The 8,579-nt window shown below is 43.3% G+C and overlaps 1 non-coding gene across 1 annotated transcript; it reads right to left on the bottom strand.

The window, feature by feature from the left end:
- Nucleotides 1-1,757: 1,757 nt before the first annotated feature.
- Nucleotides 1,758-1,872, bottom strand: TRNAL-CAA (transfer RNA leucine (anticodon CAA)). The gene is made up of 2 exons: nt 1,835-1,872; nt 1,758-1,802 (listed from the first exon to the last, which is right to left on the bottom strand). It is a non-coding gene; the product is annotated as a tRNA-Leu (tRNA).
- Between the last annotated feature and the right edge of the window lie 6,707 nt (nt 1,873-8,579).

Raw genomic sequence — 8,579 nt, 5'->3', positions numbered from 1 at the left:
CCGCGTGTGTACTGGCGCTCGAGGCTGGGGAGACATAACTCCCATGATTAATTGAGCATAAAAGTCGAGGCAAAGGGACTCATAAAATGTTACTTGGGTTCCGCAGTATGCACTCAACCCACTTCCACTTCCCCACATTCCTATCTATTGCTCTCTCTCTCTCTCTCTCTCTCTCTCTCTCTCTCCATTCTTTATTTCTTCACACCCTTTTCCACATCCTTCATGTTCTTTTCTTTCTCAGCTTTCTTCCCTGTTTACCATTTTCTGTCTCTGCATTTTTTGATTCACCCTTCATACCCAATTCCACTTCCCTCATCCTCTTTTCCCTCCTCTCCTTTTTTTTCCTTCCGTAACACCGTAAACTTTTTTTCTTTTCTTTTTTCATGGAGGGTACTTCACTTCCGTAGACTTCAATGCATACTATATTTCGGTCCTCGTGGTCTTGCATCTATCATATTATTTTGTATTTGCTCTACTCCCTGGCCTTAGCCATCTCTCTGTTTTCCCCTCTCCCAGCATTTTCCTTTCCATTCGCATTTCTTTTCCTAATTTCCGCCTCCCTCGACTTCCTGTCTCCTGTTTTTTTACACTTTCTCCCCACTTTCATTTTCACTTTTTTCCATTTCTACAACCTGACTCTCACTCTCTCTTCCGTGCGTCTTTCCCATCCTTTTCTTTCCTTCCCTTTTCCCTTCTTTCCTAATTCTCCTCGTTCTCTTCCTTTCTGTCTCTTTTCCCTTCATGCATCCTCAGACGCTACTCCTTGTCCTTTTCCTCCTACAGGCGATTTCCTTTTCTCTCTCTCATCTTCCTACCCTCATTCCCCTTCCTCCATTCTTTCCCACTCCTCTTCCTCTTCCATCCACTCTTCACTTCCCTGTATTCTCTCCTTCCTGCCCTCCACTTCTCCCAGTCTCTCTCACCTCATCTCACTCCCGTCTCGCGTTTCCTTCCCTCTCCCTTCCGCTACTCTTACACCAGTTCACCACTTCTTTTCCTCCACTCCCTTTCTCACTCCCTCCCTTCCTTCCTTCTTTGTCCCTACTTCCCTTCCACTTTTCCCTTCTCTTCTTCCCTTTCTCCTGATTTGCTTTCCTCATCTTTGACTTGTAGAATAGTTACCATACGTTACATTTGTTATTACCGCGATTATCGTACCTGCCATATAAAAGCCTGGAAAGGACGAATAGTTTTTACCTCTCGTTTGTACTCCTTTTTGCGCGCTTATACTCCCCCTCTTCTTTTAGTTCCCCTCCCGCTCACTCCCTCTCTCCTGCTCCCATCCACTCTCCCTTCCCGCATTCCTGCCCTCAATGCTTCGTGAGGGAGCCGTTTTATGCCTTCCGTGCTGCGAGGTGTTGGTGATAGGGAGCCAGGCAGCAGAATACACGGGTCTGTCTAAATCTGCTGTGACGACTGAAAACGGAGAAGAGGATGGGATCGATATGTGCTTATCAACTATATCAGTCATTAGGGCAGACTATCAGTTTTTTTGCTGTGTCTTAGGCAATCGAATTTATATCAAGTTCCCCACCTGTAATGCATGGTGAACTGACTGTTATCACATTTTGAACACATGGAATCCTAACACCCTTCAACCATCCCTCGTATCTCATATATATATTTATGAATTCTTTCTGAAGCTGTGATTGGAGCCGACAGCTACTATCCAGTTTGACAGATTTTTTCCAGACGTTTACTACTATTACTAAATGAATGCTCAGGCTTCTCTGCTAAAATGTCAATTGTAAAATGTGTGTCAGGAGTGGGATTCGAACCCACGCCCTCAGAGAGGACCAGAAAGCCCAGCACCCTCGATTAGAGGGAAGATTATCTTGAGTCTGGCGCCTTAGACCACTCGGCCATCCTGACGCGTGACAGTGATTCTATGACGTCAGATACCTTAGCGAATACTTGTACATGAAGACAGGAAAAAATTCATTATAAACTTTTTCACTTTCACATGGCCAAAAATTAACATATCTCCCTTCTGAATGCAGGGTTATGGCAATATACTGACACGAGAACATGATGCAAGACGTGAAGGAGGGTCAAGGAGGGCTATGAAAAAGATTAACAGCCGTAGCATTGTCTTTATCTGCTACCAAGCTATGCGAATTAAGCTGAAAAAGGACGTGGTCAGCCTAAGATGAAAGCAGTATATTCATGTATTGTGTCCTTATCACTATGTCATGAATTTCCAATTGGAAGAATAATGACTACGTTTAGAATTGTTCTGTGTTGGAGAAATTTTTGCCCAACTTGCACCCTCATTTAGTATGAAGAGGGACGGAACGTATGCCTCAATATTTCTCTCTCGTCATACCTCAAGACAGTACCAGTCGAGTTTAAGCTGTTGTATCAATCCCAATAAACATTTCGATGTGCGGGTTTTATAATTCCATCGCTACCCAGCTATTCTTTGTGAGGCTCAAACTCGGTAGAGATGAGGAGGAGGAGTTGATGAGCCGAATGACAGCACATGGTGGGAACTGCAGTATTTTAACTGACATTATTTATTTAGGAATTATGGTAGAGATGACAATATTGATGATGATTTATTTATATATGCTTTACTTATTAATTAATTCCCAACATACTGTCTTCTGTCAATGGTTCATGGACGGAAGTGCAGCCTCCATTTTACATAACAGTACCGGGTATGTGGCTCAGACGAAGAGAAGTATTGTACAAACGGCTACAGCAGTCCTGTCGCCTTGTCTGCTTCTTTTTTCATGAGAGAGAGAGAGAGAGGGAGGGAGGGAGAGAGAGAGAGAGAGAATATTGTGGTGTTTCTGAATTTAAAAAATACATTTCCTAAACTCCGACATTTCCTTCCTTTTGTGCTTGGATGTGTGGCTGTGTCGGGGTAAAAGGACAGGTTTTGTGTATAGTTTTATTTTATTGGTGTTGTTTGGGTCATCCTGTCTGGTCATTGTGTGGATGTGTGGGTGTGGGTGTGTGTGCGCCTGTCTGTCTGTCTTTCTGTCTATCTGTGTGTCTGTTTCGCCCATTCGTGCAACACTGGGTGGCTGCGGGTTATTTCTATGGTGACAGTGAGTAGTGTGCTTCAGTACTACGGGTCAATTACCCTTCAGGACCTTTAAAACGTGGCATAAACGCGTCTTATAGAACAACACACCCATATCAGACGTGCAGACTGGCCGCCAGAAAACGTACATACATATACACATACATACATGCATACATAAAGTCATACATACATGCCAGCACAACTAATGATTTATATGTTTTTACAGGTAAGGGCCAGTTTATCCACTACCAGAACACGTTAAAGGCGACGAAGGGACGTGGTGAGTGTTAATGTTTTTTCTTTTTAATTCAACCAATGTGATCACCATTTTGTGTTTTTGAAAATATTTGCTTTGCCCTCTGGTGTGTGTGTGTGTGTGTGTGTATTCTAAGCACGTGTACCGGTACTTGCTGTTTGGTGTGAGATTTCTTTTATGTTACTTCGTGAAGACCTTCGTGATGCCGCAGTAAACCCTCTTTGTCCTCTTTGTCCGTCGTGAATATTAGGCAAACCCATTCTTTTATTAACCCTAAAAAAGAAGAGAAAGAAATATTGCCACTCCTCTTCCAGCCAAACTGGGAAAAGGTGAGGTATTTTTCCTGGCCACTCTTTCCCTTGTGCGTGGAGTCAAGAGGGCCGTTTTTCATAACACGTTCCTGCTGCTTAAAAGGCGAGAAATAACATGTGTCATATACGGCAGAAAATATCATATATTTTATATGGCGAGAAATAGAGGACTCCACCTCTCTCGTTGTCCAGGCATGAAGTTTAATAGCTGTTTTCTGAGTGGCATGCGTGGCTTCTTAGCTCCTGTATCTTGGCAATTTATTTAGTATACTGCATTTTAATTTTCTCTTTCATATTGTTTACAGAATTTCAATATAGACTCACCTTTCATAAAAATCATAAAAGAAGATATTGAGATGCAATGTGTAGGATAAATCGCTGCGGAAGAGGTGTTACGAAACCTTTAAAAGCACTTAGAATTCAATCCTAAGTCTTGTCATTATTGTGCTACGTCTTACTGAAGACAAGGCGATTTTTCTTTTATAGTCTCCGCAAAGTTAAGAGAATGTGCTGTGATTTTTACGATGTTTGTGTAGCGCTGGCATAATGTTTTAGTAGGATGCCACTCGGAGGCTTTATGTGCGTACTGTTGATGGTAAAATGCCTTCTTCTTTTGTTTTTCCATTGAACATCTGATGGTGTAGTGGTCAGAACGTCCCAGTCGGAAAGATGGCCTTGCACAGTTTCGATTTCAATAGCCTAGGTGACTGGACTATTTTTCTTTTTTTTCCAATCACGTGAAATTATAGTGGTCTAGTGGGTTAAGGTCTTCAGGTTTGATGTGGGCCCCAGGATTTCCATCTGAGGGGTAGTAGGGGTTTATTGTTCACGTAATGCCACTCAGGGAAGATCAACTAGTCACCCATCTTAAGCGTCTGAACTACGTAGTCTAGCCCCGCGCCCTTATGCTCCTGATGGTCAGTAACAGGACTGGATGAAAACAGATAAATAGATTGTAAAATTCAGCCAGGGGTATAGGTTGGCTTCCTAAACTAAAATGATCTGGGCTATGGTAACGCAGCTTTAGTCCCCCCCTGTAAGTTTGCAAAATCTTCAGGTATAGGTCCTCCTCCTCCTCATCATCATCATTGTCATCGTCATCGTCATAGATAAGTCATTCCTTTGTTAATACCATTGTTCAAGAAAAGGATTGTGCGCCCTATGTTGCTTGGAGAGGACTGCCAGGACTCAGGGAATGCACTGTATAATCTATGTTCAAGGGTTAGGAAAAGAAAAAGCATGGATCTCACAAACTAGCCGTCCCATTTTCCCCAACCATAAAGATGTATTCCTAAAGATATGTTTCTGAAGTTACGTTTAATATCTTTATGTCTCGTTTTATGGCACTTTTGTCAGTCTGCCTGTCTGCGAGGAGAGAGAGAGAGAGAGAGAGAGTTATTAAAAATACTGTGTTTCTCTAATCTCTTAGCTGTATCTGTCCTTGGCTGTCTTCTTGCTCTTGCCTGTGACCTCCAGTCTTAAAAAAAAAAAAAAAAATGTGTCCGGACATCCAGAAATCAACAGAACTCTTCTCTGTTTATATTATCTGTTGTTTATTTCCATGCTTTAAAAGATTTGTTCCTCCAGTTTACATGGAAATGTGAAATAAACTACATGATATTCTGTGAGAGGTCCGAGTTGCGAGGCCTTACGAGTTACAGCATCTCTGCGGACAACTTGCGGTCACTCATCCAGACGGACCAAAGCCCTGGGATCTCAACCTCATTCCCCCCCTCAACACAACACACCAAGCTCATCATTAGCGTCACCACATCGCTTCACATCGACACTAAACGAACCACTGGTAGTTCATTAACCACCGTAACTGCCATAAGGACCTTCACCAACCCCCTCCCCATCCCCATCATCACTACCACCTCTTTATCACCTCGACTCCCCTACCACCATCTTGCCCCACCATCTCCGCATCAACCACAACTTGGACCCATAAAATCCGTATCAGCTACCTGCCTCCTTTGTGACTCCTCTGTCAAGGAAAATTTTTACTGTTATGTTCCGCAAAGCTTAACGATTTTCTACTGCCATTTTTCACTGAACTTACATTTGCTATAACGTTACAGAGATCCCTAACCCCTATCAGTACAGTTGATGGGCAAGTGTAAGCAGAGTTAAGGGATGATTTTACAAGTGAAGAAGACTTATTTCATAGCTGTCTTCCCCTACCTGCCGTTCCTTCCCTTCCCTTGTGTTCCATTCTCTTTCAGTTCTATTCCCTTCCCTCCCCTTCCTTGCTCCCCCTCCCCAGTTCCTTTTTCTTTCCCCTCTTATCCACCTTTCACAGCATTTTATTTCTATTTTTTACTTCTTCCATTCCTTTCCCTCCCATTCCCTTCTCTTCCTTTCCCTCTCCACCTTTCCCATCTCGTCTCCTCTCTGCTCTTCTCTCCTCACTGGCACCCTTTTCATCATCTCACGCATATCCTTCACTTATTAGTATTTTTTTCCGTTTTTCCACTTTACCAAATCTCTCCATCTGACCCGCTCAGCATTTGATCCTTCTTCACTCAGTCCCTAATTCCTCACTCGCGCTCACGTCTTTCACACATAACTCTCTCTCTCTCTCTCTCTCTCTCTCTCTCTCTCTCTCTCTCTCACACACACACACACACACACACACACACACACACACACACACACAGATTTCCCTTTATACGCTTTCCCTTATCTGCGACAGAATTCCATTTCAGAATGATTCTCTCGTAGTCACCATTCTTGTCTGAACAGAATATGGATCGGTCAGTTATTACTCACTGTACATGTGACAAATGCCCATAACAAACTTAATGTAGTCTCCCCTCCTCCCTGTGTAGAAGAAGGTCTGGATAGTATTTCATGGCGTTCGAGATAAGGTTCCCCAGTATGCAGTCCCCTATACCTGCGACAAAATTCCTTTACCTAATAGCCTAGCCTAGTCACCTCCACCTTGCAGTACAGACAACCAACTACGTATATTGTATAAATGCAATTCCTACTAAAACTCTTCACTTCAAACTGATTTAGCTAGATGGAAACTCAAGCCAAGCGATTTGGACTTCAAACGTAAGACTCATTTCTTTGCATGCAATAAAACTACATCTATTACTTACCTGTATTGTTTATTTCTTTAACGCCCGGCGATCGGACCTAACACCAAGTGGGACATAACCGAAGGTGGATAAATTGGTATGCTTCTGAAGGGCCAAGTAAAATTATGAGTTTTTTCACACCTACGACAAAATTCCACTACGTAACAAGTTAAAACAGTCATCGGTACTCCCTGGCTGGATAGAAGATGGGCCAGGCAGCACGTAGATGTCATACGTACCCCAAACTTTCCCTTCAAACTGATTTAAGTAGGGTTGTGCACAGATAAGGCTCAAACGTGCTATTGCGAGGTGACCCGCTAGCCTGATCTCTGTCTATCTGCTGGTCTGCCACGTAGTAACAGGCAAGAGGTGTAGTTCCCCCTCCTCCCCATCTATTTTTTAATCATGAACTCCTGCCGCCAAAATTGTCTGTGCAAGCCATTGATAAGCAGACCAGACCAAGACAAACAGGAGTGCAGGCTTCCGACATCCGCGACAAAATGTCATTTCATAGCAGTTTAACGCAACAGTCATCCCTACTCACTGGCGGTTCAGAGGATGGGTTAGACAGCAGATACATGCCATGCATAATAACAGTCGTCCCCTCAGGCTACCTTAGCTGTACAAAAGGCAAGACGCACAAGAACACGGAGTTTTCCGACGCCTGCGATAAAACGCCATTGCATAATAGTTTAGCGAAGTCACCCTACTGGCGGTAGAAAGGCCGATATACTGTAGGAAGCGGCGTAGAATTTTATATACAATGCGGTATCGAGGGAGGCATCGAGGCGGCATAGAGTATTACGAGCTCTCCGACACCTGCGACAAAACGCCATTATATAACACTTTAGCGAAGTTACCCCTACTCCTGACGGTATAGAAAATGGGCCAGACAGCGAGCCGAGGCAGAAAGATAAGGGTGTTCATTATGTGCCTTTTAAATCATTTCCCACAGCGGCTCATTAAAGCTGTAATCTCTATGGGTGTGTAATAAGTCGGCTGGATGGGCAGTGGTGTGGTGGAGAGAGAGGAGGGGTGGAGGTCAGCGGCCATAGTAACTACATGACACGATACCCGTAAATAAAAAACTCTGAGAAGGAACACTAATATAAGGATGTTTAAAAACTTATCATGGGTTGCGGAAGAAAAAGTTGGAGGCTGTCAGAGAGGGAGAGATGGGGGGGCGGGTTTCGGACGCAAGTTATGTAGCTCAAGAAGTCAGATATGGTGCATTCCCATAGCTTCCTAAGGATTTTTATGCGTCGGGTGTTTCACTCTAGCAAAGCCCTAAATAATCCTTTAGTTTTTGACCGCGTCTATCTAAGACCTGTACTTGCTTCTATGTAAGACTTATATTTGCTTCTATGTAAGACTTATATTTGCTTCTATGTAAGACTTATATTTGCTTCTATGTAAGACTTATATTTGCTTCTATGTAAGACTTATATATGCTTCAATGTAAGACCTATATTCGCTTCTGTGTAAGACTTATATTTGCTTCTATCTAAGACTTTTATTTGTTTCTTGCGTCCCACAGACGTTTCAGTTAATCTCAGGAAGGAGTTTTAAATGTAACCTCATCTTTCTCCTTAACTCCCATTTGACTTTTCACTTTTACTCTCGCTGCCATCACGTAATTTTACCCACCACCACTGCCCCCCGTGGGACCTTCCGACCTTTCCCGAATGCCCACCGACCTTTGCTCTTTCCACTCGCTGATCACGGGCTCTTAGCAGTAATCCGCCAACCATTCTGCTTCCTAATCCCCCCCCCTCTCTCTCTCTCTCTCTCTCTGACCCCTTCACTACAAGGAGTCACATCGAGATCAGTCAGCCTTCTGGTTCTTGCAAGATTGATTTATTAGTCATCGTCGAAGTGAAAATATCAATTAA

The sequence above is a fragment of the Coenobita brevimanus genome, chromosome 60 (assembly GCF_032717465.1).
Source record: "Coenobita brevimanus isolate Jiangsu-jjx chromosome 60, ASM3271746v2, whole genome shotgun sequence".
Taxonomy (NCBI): domain Eukaryota; kingdom Metazoa; phylum Arthropoda; class Malacostraca; order Decapoda; family Coenobitidae; genus Coenobita; species Coenobita brevimanus.
The sequence above is the reverse complement of the archived record's forward strand: the minus strand, read 5'-3'. Positions and strand labels throughout refer to the sequence as shown.